General features: G+C 40.8%; 1 long non-coding RNA gene and 1 pseudogene across 2 annotated transcripts; both read left to right on the top strand.

Annotated features, from left to right (window-relative positions):
* Positions 1–11,808: 11,808 nt before the first annotated feature.
* Positions 11,809–16,042, top strand: LOC140520101 (glyceraldehyde-3-phosphate dehydrogenase pseudogene; annotated as a pseudogene).
* Positions 16,043–23,281: 7,239 nt separating this feature from the next.
* Positions 23,282–27,347, top strand: LOC140522160 (uncharacterized). Of its 2 annotated transcripts, XR_011973235.1 has the most exons (3): positions 23,282–23,366; positions 23,989–24,115; positions 26,610–27,347. It is a non-coding gene; the product is annotated as an uncharacterized lncRNA (long non-coding RNA). The 2 variants fall into 2 exon arrangements; XR_011973234.1 differs by lacking the exons at positions 23,282–23,366; positions 23,989–24,115 and adding an exon at positions 25,134–25,416.
* Positions 27,348–27,788: the final 441 nt, after the last annotated feature.

Raw genomic sequence — 27,788 nt, forward strand, 5'->3', positions numbered from 1 at the left:
GACAGCCCACTCCCAGGCCCAGAGAGGAAAGGTAAAGCCCTGTGTGTGCACATAAGTGTGTGTTCATATGTGTTTGTGTCTGTGTCTGAGTGGCTAGAATCTTTTCCCTCTCAAGCAAGCATTGGGAAGAAGAATGATGTAGACATCTTAAAACACTGCTCCTATGATTATGAGCTAACAGTGCATGGATCTGGAGAGTCTGTGTAGCCCAGGGATGTTCCTTTCCAGAATCATTTCTAATATTTATCTGCATAGATACTAATAGAATAATTTGCTTCAGTTCACAAGGAAGTGAATTTGAATCCACCTTTCCCCTGAACCTTAATAACCCCAGAAGTTTTCTGAGCCTACGTTTCCTCCACCACCAAGAGGGGCTAGTAAGAGCCCCTACATCTCCAGGGCCATTGTGAGCATCAAAAGACCTAATGCAGAGTGTTTGGCAAATTACACTTTTTCTGTATAGTTGTGAGGATTTTGCAAGGTCTTCTTCCATAGCTACTTCCAGCTGAGATTGGCCTGACCCAACAGCTCCCTTTTGGGAGATCATTTCTCTAGCTGGCATCTGGAGTTTGGTCGATTTCAAGTCAAGAGATGACACAGGACTGTCATGGATGGGGGGGTGACATGTGACTTAAGTCATCAGACATCCACAGGTGGAGGGTATTAAGCTTGAAGAAAACAAATCTGACAAAAAATGTGAATAGACAAAAAGCCAAAAAGAAACAAGGAGACAATCAACAGAAGCAGGGTAGATATAGGGTCAGCCATGCTTCTGGAATCTATAAACTCATTATCATAGCCTTATTTACTTTTGTTTACTGTTTTCCAATTTGTAGTCCCGGGATCATCATTCTAGACAGAGGTACACCCTCTTTAAGCTGAGCTGGGGCCTGGACAACCCCCCATTCTCCCTGCAGGTGTGATGAACCTGAATACAATGTTTCAGAAGGATCTGCAGGGGCAGCTTCTATCTCCCTGCTCAGTCTAAAATCAAGCTTCTTTCCTCAATATATTTTATATTGTTCATTAGTTGGAATGCCATCTGTTCTTCCAAAATCTACCCCTGCTTTCAGCAGAGCAGCAAAGAACTCTTTTCTTGTCAATCCACTCTGACCCTGAATCCACTGGCTATTCATTCTTCTGTCTGGAGAAAACCTATCTTTTTCATTAATTCTTACCATCCAAGGTACTGATGGGGTGCTTGGGTGCATGTGCTTGGACCCCAATTCTAAAATCCCATTTCTCTTTAAAAATCCTATTTCTCTCTAGCCTCAAAACACTATCTCAGGCAGTCTCCCTCCAGATCAAGGACAGTCTGCCCCAGCAGAAACCATTATCTCCCGTCCTAAGGGTATAATTGCATATCCTTTTAGAAATCATTATTTTTTATTCAAATTAAAAACAGAGAGAGAGAGACAGAGAGACAGAGAAAGAGAGAGAGAGAGAAAGAAAGAGAGAGAGAGAGAATAGTTCCCTCAATTACCCAATGAGACAAACTTCGAGCGTAATAACATAAACAGTGTTACAGTGTTAATACATGAAACAAAATTGCCTGTCAACATCAATTCTGTTGGTTTTCTGAGTTAGGATTATTTTAGCTGTAAAAGCCATTTTATCCATTTATGTTCTTGACCCTCTAGGCTGATTGCGTTCAGGGAGGAGAAAAGAGTAATTCTGATCCAGTAACGTTTAATTTTTATGCTTTCAACTCCTATACATATGCACCTAAAGGCTAAATTTTAAGCATACTTTCCATTAAGGATTAATCTTCCCTTAGCTGGTGAAACATCCCAATTATCTTGCTGGGATCTCACTTGAAATGAGTCACGTTCTAATTCAAACTAGGAGAAATGTGCTCATCAAACTGCTAACATTTGGTGAGCAACCTCCATTCTCTAACTAAGCTCTGTTTGGCTGTGAATCCCCAGCTTGCCTGGAAATCTTCAGCTTGCCTCTTTCTAGTTCTCCCCTCCTATCTCCTAAAGTTCTGAATCTTTCCTCCAATAAGAAATCAGGTGGTATACTGCATGATGGGGAGAAGGAGCTCTCAGAGATGACCAGCCTGGTGGAGGGTGGCCCAGTTGGAATAGGTGCTCTGGGATGGAGTTTGGAGGCCTTAAAAGAGTCCTAGGGCAGAAGAGGGGCCATCCCAATGGTCAAGGCTGTCCAAGTGATGGAGGGTAGGGCTGGGGAGGAGAGGGAAAAAGGGTCCTGAGTGCCTGACCCTGGTGTGATTGGAGAAAACAGCCGTTTCTGGTGGCTCAGAGGCTGGGAGGACTCTCTCAGATGGGGCTGCCTGAAAACTGGAAGTTCTGCTGAGATTGCTTTACTGCTCCTCTTGCAACTGAATTTTCTGTGCCCTCCCTGGAGTTGAGCTCTCTCTGCCTTTTTCCCAGAAGCTGAGACCACACTGCTGTCACTTGGACCTTAGATCTCTATCTTCAGGATGCCAGCATTGTGGGTGTAGGTCCCAGGTAGGTCTGAGCCACCCCTCATAGACCTGCTGGCTTCTGCCGACTGTTCATATAATTGGATCTCATCCTCCTGCTCTGACCCTCTGGTGAATACAACTCCAGGTTCACCTGGAGCAATCCTCCCTCCCTACCCTGGTTACTGGACAAGCTTACTGCTACTAACTCTTTTCCTAACTCCCAATCACTTCCCAAAAGTCCTGAATCACACCTCCAGATTTAAGATTTTTTCATCTCTTCCCAGGGCCCCACAGGGACCCAGAATTCCTGTCTTGAGTGAAAGACAAGTGAGAGGCCTGAATGAACCTTGAAATGTAAGAGTAAAGGACCATAATGAAAGACATTTGAAAGGATTATTGAGCATCTAGGTGGGGGATTGTTCAAGAGCTGAGTTGCCCTTTTGGTGTCTAAGTCCCATAGACAGTCAGAGGAAGATCTCTGTTTCAGGAACCATTGAGGCTCTGACTGATCTCATCCCATCTGGGATCCCAAGCCTCTTCTGCCTCTGGGTTCTCTTAAAGAGGATGGTGGGAAGGAAGGTGAAAGTTCTTTTCCCAGTAGGAGCCTACCTCTAGTTTTCATTCTCTGCCCTGAGGTCAGGGCCTCACCCCCTACAAATCCTGTAGGCCAACCTCCTGCCCTGGGATCCTTCTCCCTCCCCAGCTCATTCTGTAGAAGACCAAGGTCTGGCCCAGAACAGGGAGTTTGGAGGTAGAGGAAATGGCCCCTGGGAGCTGTAGACCCCCACCCCAGGTGAGTGAACTCTTTTCTAGCAGACTTGATCAACGTCAACAAAAGAAGTCATTTCTGTAAACAAAGAGCATCGTCTAGGAGACTGGCAGTCCCCTACCTTTGAATTATTTCTTTACGAAAATAGGCAGGAAATTGAAAACAGTAGTAACCACAGCATCCTGTTCTCTGTTTTTTGAATTACTTCTTGGCACGTTGGCATCACAGTCACTTATTACCCCTCACCCTCATTTGCAGCCTTCCAATGTGTGTTTTTTTAAAGTTTTCCTTCATGATCCCTGTCACAAGAAAGACCTCTTCACTCATTCCATTCTATTCTGTAGGGGTCCTGTCTTTGCTCTTTTATCCATACCTAACAACCCTCCCCCACATATCCATGGAAGTGCTCTCCCCCTCCTCTTTTGTTGCTTTGGCCAAGCTCTCCCTGCCACACCTGGAAGACAGGATGTTCTGCTTATCTACCATGGTCTGATCTGCATAAGTGGTTAATCTGTCTGGTTCATACTGACTGGGCCCCTGTCTTGTAGCTGGTTTGACTCTCAAGGGCACACTGAGGGGGCAGTGAGGGGTGAAAGGATCAAATACAATGAGCAAGGGCTGGAGGTGCTCCTGGCCTCCTGCACACTCTGGTCCTGTGTTTCTGGAAAATATGGCAGTTCAAGAACACAGGTTTAGTTGGCTTCTGGGTCACATTCACATGTTCAAAGCCCTTACCAGAGCTGATTGGACTGGAACAAATAAAATAATACTTTCTTTAGCTGCTAATTAATGAGTATTTGTTAAGGGCCTAGTACTTCCCTTGGGAGGATATGGGGAAAGGGCTGAATTTGGGAAACTATTCAAAGTTCTGGGAATTTTCTTTTCATTTGTTAGAAAGGAGGTGGTACTGAAGGAGACACTCAGGTCTTGTCAAAGAGGCATCAGGATAAAAGACAAAGACACAGTGGAGTGACTTACTTTCTCCCCAAAATCCATTTATGACCCTGTTTACAACAGCCCTATATGGCCGGAGTACTCATTATCATTATTTCATATTTCAGGAAATTGAGGTCAACAGATTCAATGAGTTACCAACCTGTGTCCCATAACTAGTCAGTGTCTGAGGCTGGATTTGAACTCAGATCTTCATGGTCTTCTATCATTTCATAGCTCCATCCACCTTATATTAGTCTGCCCATCTTCCCACAACTCCTCCAACATTGACTGGTACTATTTTTTTTGTCATTTTTGTCTATTTTGCAGAGTATGAGATAAAACCTCAGTGTTGTTCTGGTTTACTTTTCTCTTACTAGTTCTTGGGGACATTTTTTTCATACTGTTGGGAGCACTTGGCAGTTCTTTCTGAGAATTTTTTGTTCATATCCTTTGACCATTTATTGGGGAACTTCTATTTGTTGTTTTAGTAGTATCTGTCCCCTTGTGATTCAGTGGGGTTTTCTTGGCAGAGATACTGGAGTGTTTCACCATTTCTTCCTCCAGTGCATCTTACACAGAAGGAACTGAGGCAAACAGGGTGAAGTGACTTGACTAGGGTCACATTGCTATTAAGTGTCTGTGGCTGCATTAGAACTCAGATCCTCCTGACTCCAGGTTTGGTGCTCTGTCTACACCTAACTCTCATTGGCTACAAGTATGTTTTCAATTAATATTTCATTTTACCTCCAAGTACATTTGAAAATATTTTTTGTTCCTAAATTTTGAAGTCACAATTCTCTACCTGTCTCTCTTATCCCTCCTGCATACGGTAAGCAATCAGAGAGAGGTTATACATATGCAGTCACGTAAAGCATTTCTATATTGGTCATTTTGTGAAAGAAAACTTGAACCAAAAAGAAAGAAAATGAAAAGTGGTTTGCTTTAGGTCTATATTCTGACTCAATTCTTTCTATGGAGGGGAGAGCATTTTTCATCATGAGTCCTTGGAATTGTCTTAGATAATGGTATCACTGACAATAGCTAACTTATTCGCTCTTGTTCATCACACAATGTTCCCGTTACTTTGTACAGTGCTTTTCTGATACTTACATCACTCTGCATCTGTTCATGTAAGTTTCTCTAGGTATTTCTGAAATCATCTTGCTTGTCATTTCCTAAAACACAGTCGTTTTCCATTGCAGTCATATACCACAACTTGTAAAAGCATTCCACAGTTAATGAACTTCTCTTCAATTTCCAAGTTTTGCCACCATTGGATACCAACTTAGTGGTGTTACTGCTGGGTCAAAGGGTATGCACAATTTTATATCCTTTTGAATATAGTTCCAAATTGCTCTCCATAATTGTTGGATCAGTTCACAAATCCAAGAATAGTGTGTTAGTGTCACAGTTTTCCTACCTCCCTGCAATATTTATCATTTTCCTTTTCTGTTTTATTATTGAATTTAATAGGTATGAGTTAGTAACCTAGAACTGCTTTAATTTGCATTTCTCTACTCAATTTTGATTTAGAGAATTTTTATATGACTATAAATAACTGATTTCTTTGTCTGAAAATTGCTATTCATGTCCTTTGACCATTTATCATTTGGGTTGTGACTTGTATTCTTATAACTTTGACTCAGTTCTCTAAATATTTGAGAAATGAGGCCTTTCTCAGATTTAATTGCTGTAATTTTTTTCTCTAGTTGTCAGCTTGTCTTCTAATCTTGATTTCATTTGTTTTCTTTCTGAAAAAAACCTTTATATTTAATACAATCAAAATTTTCAATTTTACATCTAGCAATACAGGTTACAGAGTTCATTCAATTCATATTTACAATTATGATAACTGTTATATGTCCGTCCATCCTGTTTCCCCTTATTCTCTCCCTCTCACTTCTCCTCCCTTTTTTTTTACCAGTATTTTGCTTCTGACCAATGTCTGCCCCAGCTTGCCCTTCCATCAGTTCCCCCCTCTTATCTTTGTCCCTTTTTACTTCTTTATAGGATCAAAGATTTCTACACCCATCTAAGCAGGTATGTTCCCTCTTAGAGCTAATTTTGATAAGAAGAAGGCTCAAACTCTCCATTCCCACATCCCCTTTCTTCCTGCTCAGTGAAATATCTCTTTTTTGCCTCTTTCATGTGAGACAATTGACCCCCTTCTCCCATTCCCTTCCTTCTTCTGGGAGTGCAATTCTCTTTCTCACTCCTTAATTTTATTTTCTTAAATGTCATCCCGTCATAGTTATTGTATCCTGTCAATGTGTGCTGGGGTTGGAAGCTCAATTCCATGTGGACAGTCTCGGGCGGGTAAAGGTGGGAACTTCTAAACCTTGGAGTTCTCATGAGGCCCCCCATAAATCACCAGGGAATCGAGGAGTGAGACCGAGCTATCTCGTGTATTTCCGCCTCTTCCCGTGAGATACGTGATGGGAGGAGCATCCCCGCTCTCGAGGCTGTCCCAGATCTGGGCACACCTATTGTTATCTAACAGGCACGGTATTCAGGTGCAAACTACACGGCCGGGAGAGCTTAATTAGGTCAGGAAAGCCTGAAGGCTCGCTTAGCGAGGGAGGGGCCTTTAGAGGACAGAAGGCTCCGCTTTTCCTCTCTTCTCCCCTCCCCCTCTCTCCCCACTTCTACTTCTGTTTCCAATCTCTTATTGTAAGATCTTTGCCTCCTTGGGAGATTCCTCGCTCACTCCTAAGGAAGAATTCCCCTGCACTTGTAACCGGGACCCTGAATAAAGCTTAACCCTTGTTCGACTCTGGGAGGTCTCTTTTCTCATACGATTATCCGGTTTGGCCAGCCGAAGACCTGCGAGAGGTAAGGTAAGAAGACTCGGGTAGCCCTCAGGCCTCTAGGCCTGGCAATGTATACTCCTTTTAATTGTTCTGATAGTCATAATGGTCTTAAAAGGTATAGATATCATCTTCCAGTGTAGGAATATAAACAATTTAACCTTATTTAATTTCTTATGATTTCTCCTTCCTGTTTGCCTTTTGATATTTCTCTTGTATATTGTATTTTAAGATCAGATTTTTGTTTGGCTCTGGTCTTTTCCTTAGGAATACTTGATTCTCCTCTATCTATTGAATGTCTATTTTTCTCCCCTACAAGATTACACTCAGCTTTTCTAGGTATATGATGCTTGGTTGTAATCCTAGTTCCTTGGTCTTGCTGAATATCATATTCCATACCCTCTGATTTTTTAATGTCAAAGCTACGCACTTTTGTATTAGCTTGACTGTGGCTCCATGACATTTGAATTGTTTTTTTTCTCCCTGCTTGTACTCTTTTCTCCTTGAACTGGGAACTCTCGAATTTGGCTGCAATATTCCTGGATGTTTTCATTTTGGATCTTCTTTAGGAGGCAATTGGTGGATTCTTTCCATTTCTGTTTTACCCTGTGACTTAGGAAATCAGTTCTGCTTTCTTTGATAATTTCTTTCCCAAGAAAATACCAAATGGAGTTATGGAGGATGAGACATGACTGAAGCAACTGACCAAGAGCAATAACATCTGTGTGGAATGGATTGTAGAGTATTGTGTAAAATTTTGGTGCAATCCTAATTTTCTTCCTGATGGCTTTCCACTTTTCTCAGCATTTTTTAAACCAGATAAGGAGTATAACCTTAATCAGTCTTTTTTCTACTTCATCAAATGAGAAGTCACTGAGTTCTAAAGATTCTGAATCTCCCTTGTTTAATCTGTTTCCTTTCTCTCTCTCTCTATTTTTCCAATACCACATGGTTTTGATCACTAATGCTGTATACTATTGTTTGATGTCTCTTCCTCCTGTATCCTGACTTCCTTTCATCATTGCTCTTGGTATTATTGTAGGTCTTTTATTTTTCCAAGTGAATTTTGTTATTTTCTTCAGCCCTGTAAAATATCCCCTTCATAATTTTGTTGTTATTACTATTGAGGTTGATCAGTCATGTCCAACTCTTTGTGACCTCATTTTGGGATTTTGTTGACAAAGATATTGGAAAGTTTTTTTTCTTTCTTTCTCCAGCTCATTTTTCAGATGAGGAAACTGAGGCAAACAGAGTTAAAAGACCTGAATAGGATTAAACAACTAGTAAGGGTCTGCAGCTGACTTTGAACTCAGATTGTCCTGACTCCAGGTCAAACATTATGTTCACTCTACACCTCCCCCGCCCCAACTGCCTCCATAATATCATTATGATAATATTAAATGTGTAAATATCATTAAGTCTCCTTTTGAGTTTGAATTTTTTGTTGACTTTGAACCAATTTTCATTCTTATTTTATTATGGGATGAAAGGAGACATTGATAATTTCTACCTTTTTACACTTGTTGAAGTATTTTTCTGCCTTAGTCCATGGTTAATTTTTGCAAAAATTCCTTGGAGTGCAAAGAAACAAATAATGTATTCAGTTCTGACTTTCTTTCTAAAAACATTTGACTCTATTTTGTCATGGAACATCCACTTTTTGTATGACACCACTAAGATCATATTAGAAGGATAAATCTTCCTGAGCTGCCTCCTGAGCTTCACTGATCTCTAGAACACATTCTTCTATTTCCTCCTCATTTCTAGTGGGTTTGGAATAATCTTGTATATTTTTCTGTGCTTTCCATTCAGTTTCCTATTTGAAATTCTTTCTCTTGATGGCTTTTAGAACTTTCTTGCCTCAAAGACCTGGCAGTCTAACTGAGGAAGATGACACTCACACACAATGAAGAAAGTGGGTTTGAGTGAAGAGGAGGTACCCCAGGTCCGGGGCTCAGAGAAGTCCCAAAGATATTGAGCCAGGTGACAAATGAGATTTCTGAAATGAGCTTTCTCTTTAAATGGAGGTTTCAAGTTCATAACCCATCCTGTGGTGGTGAGAGATGGATGTGGGAGGCTTGCAAAGGAAAGAGCTTTCTGTTGGGTATGAGTTAGGGAATCAGATATCAGTTATTATTCAATAAGAGGAATGCCTTACTACAATCAAAGCGCATTTGATGAATACTATATAATGAAGAACAGTGTCTTGAGACCCCAATGAAAAATAAGAATTATAAACTCTTGAGATTCTCAAAGATCAATAAATACCTAAATTGTTCCAAAGTAAAATCATAGAATAAAAGAAGTTGAAAATGAGGTGTTAACAAATAGACCATGATTCCAGTGTTTTAAAGAAGAGATCTCAATGATGAAAAAATAAAGGACAATTTTGTGCATATTATTGATAACTGTTACCAAATATCACAATATCTGATAAATTGAATCATATCCCAATGATGGAAATGGAAGACCATCAAATTCCAAGAACATTGGCCAAACACACATTGTGCATGTAGCAGACTGGAAATATTGGTAGCTTCTTCCAATATCAAGTCATTTTCAGATCTGGCCAACTTCTGTATATGGTCCATTCTCTTGAGTTTTGTCCTCCCAAGCTTCCAAAGTTCTCGAGATATGTTTGGATCCTTTGTTTCTCTTGAGGAAATTTAATATCTTTGTCATGAATTAAGTGAAATACAACCTATATTAATTAAATTTTGCATATTTTAATGTGTGAAGGAACCCTCCACAATTACTCTTACTTCTGTGTAACTAAGTAGCAGCATATGAACCAATTATCTGATGCTTGTGTCAATTTTGGCTGGAAAATAACACCAAGAAAATACAAGTTTTCTGGAAAGTCAAGGATATCAAGGGAATATATAAAAAAGATGAAGGAAGGTGTTCTAATCATACCAGATCTCAAACTGTATTATAAAGTCATAGTTATGAAAACAACATGGTAATGGCTAAGAAATAAAGTGATGGATCATTGGAATAGATTAAGTATGATTTACCTTATAGTAAATGATCCTAGTAATCAGGAATATGATAAAACCAAAGATCCAGACTTTTGGAACAAAAATTCATTATTTCACAAAAGCTTCTGAGAAAACTGGAAAACACTGTAGCTGAAACTAGGTACCAATATCTCACACTGTATACCAAATATGGTCAAAATGGGTACATGATTCACATGTAAAGGATAATTTATTTGTCCTATCTATGGATAAGGAAAGAATTGATAACCAAACAAGTGATAGAGAACAATATAAAATGTAAAATCCATAATTTTGATCATATAAAATTTAAAACTTTTAGCACAAACAAAACCATTGCAACCACAATTACAAGGAAAGCAGAGAATTGGGGAATTTTTTTTCCAACAAGCATCTCTGATAAAGGCATCATTTCTTAAGTATATACAGGACTGAGTGTAATTTATAAAGATACAAGTCCATTCTCAATTGATAAATGGGGCACCTAGGCAGTGCAGTGGATGGAACACCAGTGCAGAAGTCAGGAGACCTGAGTTCAAATCTCACCTCAGACACTTGACACTCACTAATTGTGTGACCTTGAGCAAATCACTTACCCCCAATTGCCTCATACTGGGTCATCTCCAGTCATCCTGATGAATATTTGGTCACTGGATTCAGATGACTCTGGAGGAGAAGTGAGGTTGGTGACCTGCATAGCTCTCCCTAACTCAAAACAAAGTCAAGTGCAAGTCATGTCATCCTTTCTCTGATGGCATGGTCTTCTTCAGCAATGAAAGATGAACACACACACAAACACACACACACACACACAAAACTGATGAGTGGTCTAAGTATATAAAGTGGAGTTTTTATTTATAATAATATGAAAAATGCTCTAAATCAGTATTGGTTAGAGAAATGCAAATTAAAACAACTCTGAGGCACCAACTCATACCCACCAGATTGACTAATATGATAAAAAAGGAAATTGATGGAGGTTGGAGGGGATGTGGAAAAGCTGGGAGTCTAATTCACTGTTTGTGGAATGACAAACTGATCCAATCATTTTGGAGAGCAATTTGGAATTATGCCCAAAGGGCTATAAAAGTGTGCATAACCTTTCATCCAACAATACCACTTTTAGGTTTATAGCCCAAAGACAGCAAAATAACGATGAAAGGATCTATGTGTATGAAAATATTTTTTATAGCAGCTCTCTTTATAGAGGCTAGGAATGGGATATTGAAGAGTTGCCCATCAATTGGAGAATGTCTAAACAATCTGTAGTACGTGATTGTTAGAAAATGTTATTGTGCTGTAAGAAATGATAAGGAGGACGATTTCAGAAAAACCTGGAAAGAGTTGAACTGATGCAAAATGAAGTTAAGAGAACCAGGAGAACATTAAATACAGCAACAACAACAACAATATTGTTCAATGAAGAACTGTGAGTGATTTAGCTATACATGGATCCAAGAAAATCAAAAAGGACTAATGACAAACCATACTCTCTGCCTCCAGAGAAAGAACTGATATTGTTTGCATAGAGACTGGAGCATGCTATTTTTTACCATGTTTCTTATGTTCTTTTCTCCATGTCTCTCTACACAAAATAATTAATACAGAAATGTTTTACATTATTGCCCAAGGATAACCTATACCTTATTCCTTACTACCTAAATTAGGGAGGAGGGAATAGAAGGAAGGAGGAATATAATCAAAATTTTATAAAACAACAAGCATCTAATTAAATTAATATGTAATTGGTGGGAAAACAAAATATATTTTCAAAAAATGTTTAAAAAATAAAGAAAATAGGCTTTCAGCTTTTCTCCCAAGCTCAGGTGCCAGAATCTGCTACTTCAGTTGCATCCCAGAAACAAGATGGTGAAGGCTGGAGTCAAAGGATTTGGCTGTACTGGGTGCCTGCTGACCAGGGCTGCATTCACCTCAGGTGGGGTAGACATCATGGCCATCAAAGACCCCTTCATTGACCTCAGCTACATGTTTTGTATGTTTCAATATGACTCTACTCATGACAAGTTCAAGGGCACAGTCAAGGCTGAGAATGGGAAGCTGGTGATCAATGGAAAAGCCATTACCATCTTCCAGAAGAGGGATCCCACCAATATCAAATGGGGAGATGCTGGAGCCGAGTATGTTGTAGAGTCCACTGGAGTCTTTACCACCATGGAAAAGGCTGGTGCTCACTTGAAGGGTGCAGCCAAGAGGGTCATCATCTCTGACCCTTCTGCTGATGCCCCAATGTTCGTGTTGGGAGTGAACCATGAGAAATATGATAATTCCCTTAAGATTGTTAGTAATGCTTCCTGCACTACCAACTGCTTGACCCCCTTGGCCAAGGTCATTCATGACAACTTTGGCATTGTGGAATGACTCATGGCTACAATCCATTACTGCTACCCAGAAGACAGTAGATGGCCCCTCTCGTAAGCTGTGGCATGATGGGAGTGGTGCTGCCCAAAACATTATCCCTGCTTCCACTGCTAGCTCATACCTGAGCTGAATGGGAAGCTCACAAGCATGGCCTTCTGTGTTCCTACTTCCAGCATATCTGTTGTAGACAGCACACTTTCCAGTAACGACACAGAGGTGATGAGGTTGTGGAAACAAATAACCTTTAAGTCGGTTAGTATTTAATTACTTTGATTTATTTTTAGGTTCATTGTAGGATTAAATTCCCTTATTTGGGAAAAGCTAACCCTAACAGCTAAGCCAAATTAATATAGATATTTTTGTAAGACTGCATTTTCTATAGATTTAATATAGATTGATAAGACTTTATCATTTAGTAGCAGATACTTTATAATAAGACAAATATCTTCATGGGACTAAAATAATCATGGCATTATCCAACTGTTTTCTAAGGCTAAATTCCCCTTTCTGGCTGCTAGAGTAAAGAGGTTGACAAAAGCCTAAGTTCCTTTGTTCAGTTTAGTGGATAAGCTCCTTTTTACATTTTCTCCAGCAAGACATTAACTCTACATGGAGTAGTGTAATCTTCTAAATTTAGGCTTGCCTTTCTGGCAGCTGGAACATGGGGCATGAGTGTTCAGTACAAAGCACAAGTTCCTCTTTTCCAGTCTTTCTTCAAATTATAGACTCCTTTAAAATAATACTTTTGGTTGCAAAATTCAGCAGGAACTTCTGGGGTATTGTCACATTGACAGGCAAGTTGAGAGAGACAGAATGATTCTGGATCAAGAAAACCTGGCAGGAATAAGTAGTCAGATGACCTGCCTTGTCCAACTGGATTCCTCTTCTGTTGTAAAAATAAGCTCTGTAAATCACATCTTTGTCACAAATTGCTGAGAAATTAGTACACCTTACTTAAAGATAACCTGTCAACTCTTACAATTAAATCATTGTTCCCTAGCGAATTTTGTACCTCAGATTATTTTCTATTTCAGATAACTCATTTTAACACTAGATACCTGCCCTGCCAGACATAGCTTAGTGTTTGAGAGGTTCCCAAGGAAAGTGTGAGAGAAGAGAGGTTTTGGGCTGCATACCAAACTGAAGGTGTACAGAGCTATTGTGCTGACCTCATTGTTGCATGTCTGTGAAAGCTGAACAGTATACCAGCACCATGCCAGGAAACTGAATCACTTCCATTTGAATTGTCTTATGAAAAGTGTGAAGGTCCCCTGGCAAGATAAGGTACTGGACACTGAGGTTGTTTCTCAAGTTAGATTGCCATGCATTCACCTTCTGCTGCAGAGAGCACAACTCTGATGGACTGGTCATGTGGTTCAAATGCCAAAAGTATATTTTCTTAAAAGACTATTTCACAGAGAACACAAGCAAAAAAGGCACTCCCAAGGTTGTCGGAAGAAGTGACACAAGGACGTTCTTAAGGTCTCTGCGAAGAATTTTGTAATCAATTGTGAGACATGGGAGACACTGGCAAAAGACGATGCAGGGTGGCCTGCCCACATCAAAGAACTTGCCATACTGTGCTGTGCTAGCTAAACAGAATTGCAGTAGTTCAAAAGAGTAGTGAGATGTGCAAATTCAGAGCCATCTCTCCACTAAATGTTCACATGGACTATTTCTTCACAACCTGTGGTAGAGCCTTCTATCCTGTAGTAATGCCTGATCATCCATGGTCAGAAATATTGTACTTCCACCCTGACATAGTGATGTCATTTTGGTCTGCTTTGAGCACAAAGAACAACAAAAATGACCAATTATGTAACTAAACATTTTCATAAGGAAATATATGTTATTGACAAATGAAAGCATCATAAAGTGAAAGCATAAGATGTTTTGACCATGATCCATCATAGCCATACATCAAGCCCTAAGTGTAACAATATATAACTCCCCTTCACTTGGCTGGAAAGTTTAATATCTTTCAGTTCACTCCAGATTGTAATTGGTATGGCTTATGAATCCTTTTCATGTTTTATCTAGACAAGATTGTGTTTCAGGCTTTCAGGAAATTAAGTAGATCTTTTCTTTTTCTTTCCTCTGTTTTCTATAATCAAACATTCTGCACCCACCCCAGTCCCCCAGAATACATTGTACTTGCACTTCTCACAACCTTGCTTTTATCACTTCTGATATGGAAGAAATTTCACATTGTCTTTCTTTGTCCTCCAGAGACCCTTCTATCTCACAAATAAAACATACTTTGTCACGGATTCCACAGAGAGACAGATTACATAGTAAGACATTCCTCAACTTTATTCCAACTGTTCATATCAAATACTTTTCTCAATTTTTCATTAAGCTCTTAATGACTATGGTTTTAAATGTTGATTCTCACTAAACTAGGATAAGACTTCTAGGTCAGTCCTCTTTTTGTGCTTCAGTTTTCTCTTCTCACTTGATGAGGGTTAGACTGCCTGAATTCTGGAGTCTTTTTCATGTCAAAATCTTGGAACTCTCGATGGTTTAGGAGCTGGTGACATTCCAGCATGTGTCTGTGGACTTCACCCCAGAGGAATGGGACCTCTTAGACCATCCTCAGAAGGAGTTTTACAAGGAGGTCATGCTGGAGAATACCCACAATCTACTCTTTTTGGGTAAGGACATTTTTCCTGGCCAATTTCAGTCTACTTTCAAAGGGCATATCATTTTCCCTCAGTGTGCTGGTTTTGGAGCATTTGTTAATTACTAGAAGGAAAAATATGCTGATCTCCAATGTCCAAGAGACAGGGTCCTCCTGCTGCCTGGTTTTCCTATAAAAGTTCAGTATATTTATTATGTGAAGATAGCATGACAGTTTCCTTGTTGCTTCTGAAGCTGTCTCTTGCCAATTCTAGGTTTCTTGAAGTCAAAGATCAGATCAGTGTTGAAGCATCTCAGACATAGAACTAATCCCAAATATCTAACCTTTCCTTGGTCAGGAATTTTGCCTTCCAGGACTCTGAAAACTGTTCAGCTGACTTTTCTTTGCATCTCATTCCTCTTTGGGAAGTGCCAAGTATTTAGGATATCCTTCTATTTGAGAAGCAACAATTTATACCTCATAGTTCCTAGCTGTGCCTAGTATGATACATTTGTCCTTAATCTCCCTTACATTCTCTTCACATTCCAGTACAGATAGTGAGAAAGGAAAGAAGGGGATAAGCCTTTGTATTCAACTGATTTCCAACAGGTGCTGTTCTAAGTGTTTTCTTTAAATATTATGTTATTAGGGGATATTATTATCTCCATTTGACATAACTGAAGGAAACAGATTAAGTGAATTTTCCAGAGGTACACAGCTAGAAAATGGTCTGAGGCTAGATTTAAACCCTGATATTCCTTACTCCAGGCCCAGGGTTCTCTCCACTGTATAACAGGCTGCCTCTAATTTCTAGATAATGGAAACTATGCAATGAGACCATACTCCTATGAAGAAGATGCAACAAGATCCAATTTTCTGATTCCAAATTGGCTCCATGATCTTCTCCCACACCTCTGCCCAATGTTTCCCAATATAAATGCTATGGAAACCAAGCTTAAAGAAATCTGGGAACCATCCTGTGCTCCTTGAACTCATGCCCCCATCAATGGCAGGAATAGCAGACTCACCAAGAAACAGAATTTGACTAAATATGGTTCATTGTGTTCCCCAATAGGAGAATCTCACCAGAAGAGGCAATGAATCCCTGAACGAACAGTAACAAAATTTTTATGGGTTTCAGGGAGTGAGGAGTTGAGTAGGAGACAGAACCAAAGCTGATATATCAAAGACTGATTTGCCTGAGCTCAAGGCAGATCTGGCACATTCTCTATTGGTTACTTGCATTATGACCATTAATGGAAAAATAAGCCAGATATTCTGAACATCATGGAGTGATTCTCAAAATGGAGTAACTTCGTATGTACACTCTTTTCCCTAAAGAGAACTAACTTATAAATTTTTCTCCATGCTCATCCCTGTTTTCTCATGCTCAGGGCTTCCAATTCCCAGAGAATAATTGATTTCTTATATTAAGGAAAGGGAATCACCATGGAATCTGGAACAAGAAAATCTGAGGAACTGCTGTCCAGGTGAGTGAGGTAAAAGCAGTTATATGAGAGCTATGATTCTTGTGGCAAGGTAAGTGCTAGGCATGGAGGCAGGAACTCTTGATTTAAAATTCTTTTTCAGGCACTTTTGGCAGTGGGTCCGTGGACAAATCACTTAACCCCACTGACTCTCGGTATTCTCTTCTGTAAAATAAGGAAGTTGGACACCGTGGTCATTAAGCTCTCTTCTACTGATAAATATATGATTTTTTAAAAATTCATTGTTTTGAATTTGGGGTCATGGATCTTCCTTGAAAGGGAAAAAGGGGGTTAGGCTTTCCAATATGGACCCTTTCTTAGGCTTTTTTCAAGTCAGTGAACATTTAATAAGTTTCTGCTATGGGTCAAACCCTCTGCTGAGCACCATGGATATAAAGAGATACAAGGAACATCCCCTGCTCTTCTAGAGTTCACAGACTGGTTGAGCAGGGTACATGTCCCCAGCAATATAGAAACTTACTATGCAAATGACAAATTGGTACTCACTGAGAGAGTGAAGGCATTACAGTGAAAAAGGACTGGAAAGACTTTATTGTGGAGGTGGGCTCTAGATGGGGCTTCATGGCAGCTGGCATGGAAATCTCACTCAAGAGGTGGAGTGTCCTGTATGTTGATGGGACAGAACAGAGGCCTATACCACCGGATAATAGCATGTTTGGTGGGTGAAAGGAAATTAGAAGAGTAGGAGAGGGGTAGGTAAAAAAAAAGGGTAGGTGATTAATAGCCTTAGAGATGATTTTTATTTGATCCTTTTCCTGGGGAGCCACAGGAGGATGTTGAGGACACGGTGACCTGATCAATCAAGAAGTTTAGGAAGACAATCTTTGATAAGTGTGTGGAGGAATGACTGGAGTGGGGAGAGATTTGAGGTAGCTGGAGCAAGTAGAAGGTTCTTGCATTGCCTCAGATGGGAGGTATTTGAGGCCTGAAACAAGACAGTGGCAGTGTTGGCAGAGAAGGGGGTGTATGGGAGAGATGCTACCTGAGATGAGTCATAGGAATTTGTAGCAGATTGAATATGGGGGTCAGGAGTGTGTGTTTGAGAGTCAGTGAGACATGTATGACATCTCATTTGTGAGTCTGCCCTTTTGGGAGGATGCCTTGGAGAAAATTCTGAAAGGAGGAAGATGGAGGATTGGGGGAAATAGAATGGACTCTATTTGGGGAACAATAAGAGGAGTGTCAGTAAAACAGCGAGGGGGGAGATAGACAGAGGGATATTGATTGACTGTCAAAAGCTACAGGCAAGAAGGATGAGGATGAAAAAAAGGCAAGCGGATTTAGCAACTTTTAAATTTTTGGTAGTTTTGGAGAGAGGAGTTTCAGCTGAACGATGAAATTGGGAGCTAGGCTGCTGAGAATTGCAGAGAAAGCAGAGGAAAAGAATTGGAGACACCAGTTGTAACTGGACATCTCCAACTTTTCAGCCAAGAAATGGAAAAAAGATCTTGGAAAATATCTCTTGGATCGAATGGACGAAGTGACCCTGGCACTTGTGTCAGTAGGGAAGGGATCAGTGTGGGAGAGATGGGAAAGTGGTGAAAAAAGAGAATGCTGGAAGGGCACCATACTGAGGAAGATGATGTCCTGAAGTGGGATGATTTACACATGGAAAGGAGTTTGCTTAACTAGCAGAACGAAGACCATGTCCTCTGTTGGTGATATCAAAAAGGAAAAAATAATACCACTTAATGTATGACAGATGAGGAGCATAAGATAGTTCTTGATAAGTATCCAATTATTTCAAAGAAAAAAATAGAAGGCACATTTCTCTACTGAGAAGAGTGGGGGGTGGAAAGTGGGAGCAATCAATAAGGAAGAGTTGGGAAAGAATGAAAATAATTGGAAAAATTGCTGTGGTGAATGAGGTAGGGAGTCAGTCATGTGGTTTTCAGTCCTTTCTGACTTTTCATCATCCCATTTGGGTTTCCTCGGCAAATCCATTGGAGTGATTTGCCATTTCCTTTTCAGGCTCATTTTACAGGTGAGGAAATCTAGGGCAAGAGGTCCAAGTGACTTGCCCAGGGTCACAAAGCTATTAAGTGTCTGAGGTTGGATTTGAACTTGAGTCTTCCTAAGCAGTACTCTATTCACTGCACCACCTAGCTACCACAAGAGAGTAAGTTAGGGAGATGGCAAATGATATCCTTGCCACAGGGAATTCCACTCTGAAATTACATGCCTTCATTTGTAGTGGACCCAAGCTGTCTGGTTTTATGATTTTCTCTCTTTTCAGTAGCATCTAAGTACTAGTAAAGGCTGTTTCATTACTTGAAATCAATTCAAGACCAGATTCATTGAGTTGACAGGCACTTTCCACTTGGGGAACAGGGAAGTAGGAATTCCCTGATGTCCCATAGTAGGAGATGCTTCAGGAGCCACAAAAGAAGTCTCTGCAATCTTCTGCTACAGGTCAGGTTAGGTCCCATCAGGGTTAGAAATAATTAAAAGTCATTCTACTAGGAAATAAGGTGCAAGAAAGAGAAAGAGACAGGGCTGAGGCAAGAATCTGAATTTGCCTAATAAGACAGAGACCAGAATACAGGGATTGAGGTAGAAGCTCTGGCCTGGTGTCAGTCAGTCAATGAACATGTATTAAGTACCTCCAGTTTTCTAGGCAACTCACTAAGTTTTAGGAAGGGAAAAGCCAATCCTTGGTGTCAAGAGCTCTCAATCTGGCATAGAAACATGGAGATGGTTGACAAGAAGCAAGAGATCAGAAACCTTGGTCTCAGCTCATCCAGAGAAAGGAGAGTGTTTGGGAGTGGAAAGACATCTAGTGCAATGGGATAGAATGACATATGAGGGACCTCAAGAAGTGAAGCTGGTAATGGTAGAAGGAGAGCAGAATTAGGGAAAAAATCAAAATGAAAACAAGAATGAGAAAAATTTCAGATATACTTCAGAGATGTTACAGGGTCAATTACAAAGCTCCATAGTAAAGTGAATATTGCAATCAAGTGAGTCATCAGAATTTCTGTTTCTTCAGTGTCTATAAAAGTTATGTTCACAATATACTGTTGTCTATTACATGCATAATACTATTTTCTTTTAAAAAATATGTTTTAATTTAAAAATATTTTATTGATAATAAAGGCACACTATCATCTAAGCCTTCAGTGAGTCTTAAACTTCCTACTTGTGGAGGCTTTGGCCCAATGTTGATGACTGCTGACTGATCAAGTTGGTGGTTGTTCAAATGGCTCAAGTTGCCATGGCAATTTCATAAAATAAGGCAACAGTGAAGTTTGACACATTTATTGACTCTTCTCCCTTGAACTTCAAGCCCCATTTTAGGGTTATGAATTGCGCTAATTTCAATATTTTTGTGTCTCAAAGAAAAAGGATGACCCAAAGAGAGGGAGAGAAAAGTCAAACGTAGAAATCATTGTTTCTTAAAAACAACCAAGCAATAGTAAGTACAATGGAGAAAGGCTATCTACTTCTTTAGATGGAACATGCCCACTTGCATGGATTGAGGTCTAGTCTCAGCTGCAGGGATATTGGTCAGGTCATTCAGTCATTCTGAACCCATGACCTTACTTAAGAATGTAAGAAGAATGCTGGGTCTGCCAGTATCACAGGTGTTTATGATCTGATGTGATTATGTGTGATGTTCTTTAGATAACAGCATTTTCAAATTATTCTGTCCATTTAAATGTGAAGACTTTTCTTTTTACCTGGAGAAGTAGTATAGAGATTAGTTAGTTTACTTTCTTGCAATGGAGGGAAAGGATTATAGTTATATATGTGTGTACATGTGTCTCTGTATATATATATATATATATATATATATATATATATATATATATATATATATATATACATATATATGTGTATATATATATGTTTTACTGTTTCTTTTTTTTACATTTATTTATTTGACTTTTAACATTCATTTTCACAAAATTTTGGGTTCCAAATTTTCTCCCCATTTGTCCCCTCCCCCACCCCAAAACACCGAGCATTCTAATTACCCCTATCACTAATCTGCCTTCTCTTCTATCATCCCTCCCTTCCCTTGTCCCTATCTTCTCTTTTGTCCTGTAGGGTCAGATAACTTTCTATACCCATTGCCTGTATTTCTTATTTCCTAGTAGCAAGAACAGTACTCAGCAGTTGTTCCTAAAACTTTGAGTTGCAACTTCTCTTCATCCCTCCCTTCCCACCCATTCCCTTTGGGAAGGCAAGCAATTCAATATAGGCCATATCTGTGTAGTTTTGCAAATGACTTCCATAACAGTCGTGTTCTGTAAGACTAACTATATTTCCCTCCATCCTATCCTGCCCCCCATTGCTTCTATTCTCTCTTTTGATCCTGTCCCTCCCTAAGTGTTGACTTCAAATTGCTCCCTCCTCCCATTGCCCTCCCTTCTATCATCCCCCCCACCCTGCTTATCCACTTCTCCTCCACTTTCCTGTATTGTAAGATATGTTTTCGTACCAAAATGAGTGTGCATTTTATTCCTTCCTTTAGTGGAATGTGATGAGAGTAAACTTCATGTTTTTTCTCCCACCTCCCCCCTTTTTCCCTCCACTGAAAAGTCTTTTACTTGCCTCTTTTATGAGATAATTTGCCCCACTCTATTTCTCCCTTTTTCTCCCAATATATTTCTCTCTCACCCCTTAATTTCATTTTTTTAAGATATGATCCCATCCTATTCAATTCACTCTGTGCTTTTTGTCTCTGTGTGTACATGTGTGTGCGTGTGTGTGTGTGTGTAATCCCACCAACTACCCACATACTGAAAAGTTTCAAGAGTTACAAATATGGTCTTTCCATGTAGGAATGTAAACAGTTCAACTTTAGTAAGTCCCTTATGATTTCTCTTTCCTGTTTACCTTTACATGCTTCTCTTCATTCTTGTGTTTGAAAGTCAAATTTTTTTTTCAGCTCTGGTTTTTTCATCAAGAATACTTGAAAGTCCCCAATTTCATTGAAAGCCCATTTTTCCCCCTGAAGTGTTATAGTCAGTTTTGCTGTGTAGGTGATTCTTGGTTTTAGTCCTAGTTCCTTTGACTTCTGGAATATCCTATTCCACGCCCTTTGATCCCTTAATGTAGAAGCTTCTAGATCTTGTGTTATCCTGATTGTATTTCCACAATATTTGAATTGTTTCTTTGTAGCTGCTTGCAATATTTTCTCCTTGACCTGGGAACTCTGGAATTTGGCCACAATGTTCCTAGGAGTTTCTCTTTTTGGATCTCTTTCAGGCGGTGATCTGTGGATTCCTTGAATATTTATTTTGCCCTCTGGTTCTAGAATCTCAGGGCAGTTTTCCTTGATAATTTCATGAAAGATGATGTCTAGGCTCTTTTTTTGATCATACCTTTCAGATAGTCCCATAATTTTTAAATTGTCTCTCCTGGATCTATTTTCCAGGTCAGTTGTTTTTCCAATGAGATATTTCACATTATCTTCCATTTTGTCATTCTTTTGGTTTTGTTTTGTGATTTCTTGGTTTCTCATAAAGTCATTAGCCTCCATCTGTTCCATTCTAATTTTGAAAGAACTGTTTTCTTCAGTGAGCTTTTTGAACCTCCTTTTCCATTTGGCTAATTCTGCTTTTGAAAGCATTCTTCCCCTCATTGGCTTTTTGAACCTCTTTTGCCAATTGAGTTAGCCTATTTTTCAAGGTGTTATTTTCTTCAGCATTTTTTTGAGTCTCCTTTAGCAAGGTGTTGACCTGCTTTTCATGCTTTTTTTGCATCTCTCTCATTTCTCTTCCCAGTTTTTCCTCCACCTCTCTAACTTGATTTTCAAAATACTTTTTGAGCTCTTCCATGGCCTGAGCCCGTTGAATATTTATTCTGGATGTTTGGGATACAGAAGCCTTGACTTCTGTGTCTTTTCCTGATGGTAAGCTTTGTTCTCCCTCATCTGAAAGGAAGGAACACCAGGCTGGGAGGAGCCTCCCAGAGTAGGCAGGCTCAAAACTGGAACTTCTGCTGAGATTGCTCTGACTTCTTCCCTGGAGCTGAGATCTCTCTGTCTTCTACCCTTGGACTGGAGCTCCCTCTGCCTTCTTCCCTCAGATCTCAGATCACACTGTCTTCTCTTGGACCTGAGATCTCTGCCTTCTGGAGGCCACTTCTGTAGGTGCAGGTGCCAGGTAGGTCTGAGCCAGCCCTTCACAGACCTGCTGGCTGTTCATATCATTGGGTCTCATACTCTTCATCTGATCCTGTGGTGAGTCTAGCTCCTGGTCCACATTGTGTGGGATGGCTCGGATCCCTACTTAATTAATTACTCAGAGGCCTCTCAAAGTGATGATAGAAAGTTAATTTATTTGCTTCTCAAGAAGCGGGACAATCCTATACCAGTTCACTTGGAGTAGGAAAACTGAAGATAAAGGAGAAGCAGTGATATTTATAGACCCTAACTCAAGACCCACCTGCCTCCACTGACCATTATCCTCATTGGCTGAGAGTATGATCTTACATTCTAGATGCGAAATCTAACCAATCCCTTTTGAAATGAAGACATCAAAAAATTATGTAAGTTTCACCCAGTCACTGAGACCCTAATGTACTACACAGTTTAATATCCTTATATGGAATTATTCCACTCTAAAAATATTGTAACCTTGAGCCTCTCGGTCTTACCTCACCCCTGGGAGAAGAATTACAATCTGAGAAGTCTTCACTAAACCTATTCCACTCAACGTGGAGCAATCCTCCCTCCCCAGCCTGGTTCCTGGACAAATTTCCTACTGCTAATTCTTTTCCAGACTCCCAATCACTTCTCAAAAATCTGGGGCTACCCCCTCAATACCCCAATTTAAGATGATGTCACTTTTTAACAAAATTCACACCTTACCTGCAGGGACCCAGGAATCCTGTCTTGAGTGAAACAAAAGTAAAAGGCTTGAGTGAACCTGGAAGTGCCAGTGTGAAGGCCCGGATCTTCCTCCTAGGTATCGGGACCCTCAAGTCTTTTTTTCATTCAGAGACAAGGCTTATTGTGTTGCCAGTAGAGGAGGGTGAGATTGTTTTGTTTTGTTTTTTTAATCTGCCCACTTGGTCTGGTCAAGGCTGACTTTTATAGGGAAAGAGTAAAGATGGCATGAAAATTAGGGATGGGATTGAGGGGTGGCAAATGGCCTGTGGTGATCCTGGTGTAAAGGAGAAGGGGCCTGGATGAAGATTAAGCAACCTTGGGTGATTCCTAGGTAATATACAATGAGGGGTTGGGCTAGGTGGTGACCACCTTGATAGGACTATAGAAAGGATTATTCAGTATCTAGGTGGGGGTGTGGGGCAAAGTTCCAGAGCTTGACTGCTCTCTTGCTGTTCAGGTCCCATAGCCAGTCAGAGGGAAATCTCTGATTCAGGAGCTGTTGAGACTCTGATTGCTCTTATCTCATCTGGGATTCCAAACCCCTCTGCCTCTTGGTGATATGAATCAGACTGGGGAAAAGGAATAGAAAAGAAGAGGAATTGGAGAGGGTGGGACCATCTTTTTCAAGCAGGACCCCTACCTCTAGGCATCATTCTATATCCTGAGGGCAGGATCTTACCCCCTGTAAATCCCTGTAGGCTAGCCTCCTGCCCAGGACTCCATCTCTCTCCCCAGCTGAGTGTGTAGAAGACCAAAGCCTGCCCCAATCAGCGAGTGCAGAGCCAGAAGGAATGGTCCTTGGGAGCTGCAGACACCCCACCCCAGGTGAGTGCACTCTGTCTACAGACTTGACGTCCAAAGAGGTCATTTCCATAGACAAAAAAGATTGTCTGTGAGGCTGGCAATCCCCAGTTTATGGACTGTTTATTTACAAAAATAGGCAAGAAATTGAAAAGAGTAATAACAACATCACAGTCCTCTGTTCTTTGAATTAATCCATGGCATATTGGCATCACAATCACTAACTACCCCATTCCCTAGTTGCAGCCCTCCTATGTGTGTTTTTTAACCTTTCCCTCATGATCCCTGTCACAAGGAAGATCTCTTTACTCATTCCTCTCTGTTCTGTGGAGGTCTTGTCTTTGTTCTATGCCTAGCACCCCTCCCCCACATATCCATAGAACTGCTCCCCTCTTCCCTTTACCTCTTTGGCCAAGCTCTCTCTGGCAGACCTGGAAGATAGGATGCTCTGCTTATCCTCCAGGGTCTGATCTGCACAAATAATTAATCTCTTTGGTGCATACTGTCTTGTAGTTGGGCATCATCAAGGGCAAACTGAGGGGGCAGTGAAGGATGAAAGGAGCAAATACTATGAGCAGGTGATGAGGTTCCGGGGTGCTGGGAGACCCCAAAATACCGACGGTCCAGGTCATGCTCGAATGAATTCGACTCAAGCCTTCTTAAAGACAAAGAAAACAAAGTTTATTAAAGATTCACCAAATTAGGTTGCCTCTTAAGGAGCCTAAGCATTTGTAACACTTGTATTCACAAGCGGGCCAGACACAACCTCAGCTGGACAGAGTCTGAGCTGGATTGCATCTGAGCGCCTTCACGGAGGCAAGGTGGGACTTAACTACAGAAAAGAGTATAGGAGGGATCTGGGGGAGGGGTGTCTGGTAGTCCAGGGTGATGGGAGGAGGGGTTTAGGAAGGGTCTAGAGGAGAAGTCCAAGGAGAGTCAAAGGCTGGAAACAGCTGGATGCTATCAGGAGATAGCAGACTCTGGAGGGTTTTGGGTGGGAAGCAGGTGGGTCAATCGAGAGATAATAGACTATGGTCACAGATTTGAGTATGAAAAGCCAGGTTCTGTGGAGAGATACTAGGAGAGCTCAATTTGAGTATGAAAAGCCAGGTTAAGTGAGGAGATTCCAGGGGAGCTCACCGAAGTTCCCAGAGTCTGAACCTCATCAAAAACAGGTTAAGCTGGCTTCTGGATTACATTCCCCTGTTCAAAGACCCTTACTAATGAGGGCTGGAAGGGGGGGTGTGAGATCCCCACAAGGACTAGGATACCAGGGGCAGGTCACCTGGAGAAGAATTCTCGGCTCAAGCATTGCTGAGGTCAAGGTAAAGATTTATTATGCTTTTTAGCAGGCAAAAGTTCTTAGGGAAACAATTTAAAGGAGTTATAGATAAAGTTTATAAAAATTATTCTATAGTAAGATGTGTGCCAAATATACTATGCGTTTTGGGGTTGGATTAGGGAGTGGTTAAGGAGTGGTCAGTTCTTAAAGAACATGCATTTTGGATATCTGCTGTGCACGTATTTACCCAAAATTCATCAGGAAATAGCCCGGGATGGAGGGGTACATGGAGGTATGGCTTTAGGCCTGAAATGTCACGAAGTCAACCAATGATCAGGGCTGACCAGGGAAAATCAGGCTTTTCTCATCAATCTCTTGTTAGACAAGATTAATGCAAAGGGAATACAAATAGATCTAAGTATAGGATACATATGATTGGTCAGTGAGTGGTCAATGTCATTATGACCCCCTGCACAGCCAGTTCAGTCAGTGTGCAGCTGGCTCTAAGTGATAAATTGTATAAGTACAGCTGGCTACTGTGGCAGGAAGGGAGATAATGGTTCCTCCCCGGGCAGGCTGTCCTTGATCTGGAGGGAGACTGCCTGAGATAGTGTTTTGAGGCTAGAGAGAAATGGGATTTTTAAAGAGAATTGGGATTTTAGAATTGGGGTCCAAGCACATGCACCCAAGCACCCCATCAGTACCTTGGATGGTAAGAATTAATGAAAAAGATAGGTTTTCTCTAGAGAGAAGAATGAATAGCCATTGGATTCAGGGTCAGAGTGGATTGACAAGAAAAGAGTTGTTTGCTGCTCTGTTGAGAGCAGGGGTAGATTTTGGAAGAATAGATGGCATTCCAACTAATGAACTATATAAAAGGAATTGAGGAAAGAGGCTTGATTTTAGACTGAGCAGGGAGGTAGAAGCTGCCCCTGCAGATCCTTCTGAAACATTGCATTCAGGTTCATCACACCTGCAGGGAGAATGGGGGGATGTCCAGGCCCCAGCTCGGCTTAAAGAGGGTATACCGCTTTCTAGAATGATAACCCCAGGACTGCAAATTGGAAAACAGTAAACAAAAGTGAATGAGGCTATGATCATGGGTTCATGGACTCCAGAAGCACGACTGACCCTGTATCTACCCTGCTTCTGGTGATTGTCTCCTTGTTTCTTTTTGGCTTTTTGTCTATTCACCTTGTTTGTCAGATCTGTTTTCTGCAAATTTGTTTTCTGCAGAAGCCTGATGACTTAAGCCAGATGTCACCCCCTATCCATGACAGTCCTATGTCATCTCTGGACCTGAAGTCAACCAAACTCCAGATGCCAGCTAGAGAACTGATCTCTCAAACAGGAGCTCTTGGGGTAGGGACAGCTCTACGACCAATCACAGCAGGAAGTAGCTACAGAAGAAGAGACCTTTCTTTGCCCCTAACCCCAAGATTTTGGACCCCATTTGTTCAGGGGTGGGGTATGATGGGGTGCTTGTGCTCAAACACCACCCTAAGATACTGTTTTATGTGCTCATTTTGTGTGATCCCTGTTATACTGTTGGATAGTTCTGTTGACACCAGTTGCCCCTACAACTTACGTAATGAATATGAAAGATCTTGGAACCCAGTGTAATGGTCCTTTGAGTTGGAAAATCTTTCATATTCATTAATAGGCCCATTACATCACCTGGAAGCCTAAGTCACATGTGGTGGGAGGAGATTTGCTGAACCAGTAGAACAGGAAAGGTAGAGCAGAACTAGCAGGGAATGAGTTCAGTAGGGTCACAGGGGAGAGGAGTCAGGCAGGTACAGGCAGCAAGGCTCAGCCATGTCAATGCTTGCTTGTGAGAAGTCCCTGACTGAGGAGAGGGGGGACGCTTGGAAATGGCTTTGCCCCTGTGGTTATCATGTGTATTAACTTCTTGGTCACTATGACAGTTTTGGCTTTCTGGTGTCTAAATAAATGTTTTTCTTCTACCTTCTATATGGAGAGTTTTTTATATTTTGCATATTCATACTCCCTATTTTCCCATTATAGACAGGCACCAAAGATGAGGACCCATCCTGTGGTCCATCCTGTATCCTCCCAGTTACTCTTTCTAGAGGTGTGGATCTGGGCAAATGAGTGTGCCAAATGTGAGGCTGGGAAGGTGAGGATGACTGGCTTAGAGACAAGGAGACTAGAGAGAGTCATTGGCTTCTGGCCAATTGCTTTTGTCCTGGAGGATTGCTAGACCGTTTGGTCCACCTGCCTCCAGTCTTTCCTCTCTCCAATCAAAAGTGAATGAATATGTGGGGAAAAAGGCTCTTTAAGATGGCTACAAGGCAGAGTGCTAAGTTCTGGGGACACAAATGAAAAAGCAGACACAGTCCAGCTTGTGTAGGCGCTCTTATTCTAACGGAGACTGCAATGGAATCATAGAAA

This window comes from Notamacropus eugenii, chromosome 1 (assembly GCF_028372415.1).
Source record: "Notamacropus eugenii isolate mMacEug1 chromosome 1, mMacEug1.pri_v2, whole genome shotgun sequence".
NCBI classification, from domain to species: domain Eukaryota; kingdom Metazoa; phylum Chordata; class Mammalia; order Diprotodontia; family Macropodidae; genus Notamacropus; species Notamacropus eugenii.